This window comes from Sinocyclocheilus rhinocerous, unplaced genomic scaffold (assembly GCF_001515625.1).
Source record: "Sinocyclocheilus rhinocerous isolate Xijiao unplaced genomic scaffold, SAMN03320098_v1.1 scaffold1687, whole genome shotgun sequence".
Classification (NCBI taxonomy): Eukaryota; Metazoa; Chordata; class Actinopteri; order Cypriniformes; family Cyprinidae; genus Sinocyclocheilus; species Sinocyclocheilus rhinocerous.
The window spans coordinates 1,341,853-1,342,385 of record NW_015660051.1 but is presented as its reverse complement, the minus strand read 5'-3'; the positions used below and the strand labels follow the sequence as shown (position 1 = coordinate 1,342,385).

At 38.8% G+C, this 533-nt stretch overlaps 1 pseudogene; it reads left to right on the top strand.

Moving 5' to 3' along the window:
* The window catches only part of LOC107724827 (integrin alpha-6-like), a 16,878-nt pseudogene that overhangs the window by 11,801 nt on the left and 4,544 nt on the right, over window positions 1–533 (top strand).

Here is a 533-nt window from a genome sequence, read left to right as displayed (position 1 = left end):
TATATATATATATATATATATAGTTTGTTTAAAAAAAATGTCATACCAAGTATCAAGACAGCACGTTTTTCTCAGGCAGTTCAGGGATAGTTCACCCAAAAAAGAAAATTAGAATAAAGCGCATCCATAATAAAAAAGTGCCTCACACGGTTCCGGGGGGTGAATAAAGACCTCCTGTAGTGAATCGATGCTTTTTTTGTAAGAAAAATATCCATATTCGAAACATTATAAACCGTAATCTCTAGCTTCCGCTAACTGTCGTATGTGCGTTCATTACGCTTTCGCTTACAGGACGTATGTGTGGCGCATGCGCCGGTGAGAAGTGACGAACGCGTAAGCAGAGAGGAGAGAACAAAACAAAACACCGGTCACGAATTAGAAGTACAAAACGAGGATTTGTAAAAGAAAAATGTCGGAGGATTTTGATATAAGCCAAGAGGAAACTGGTTTTCCTTTGCTAAAGTAAGGAAACTTTGCTTCCTTTGCTCCTGTAAACAAACGTTGGTTTTCGCGAGACTAGCATATTCTCACCG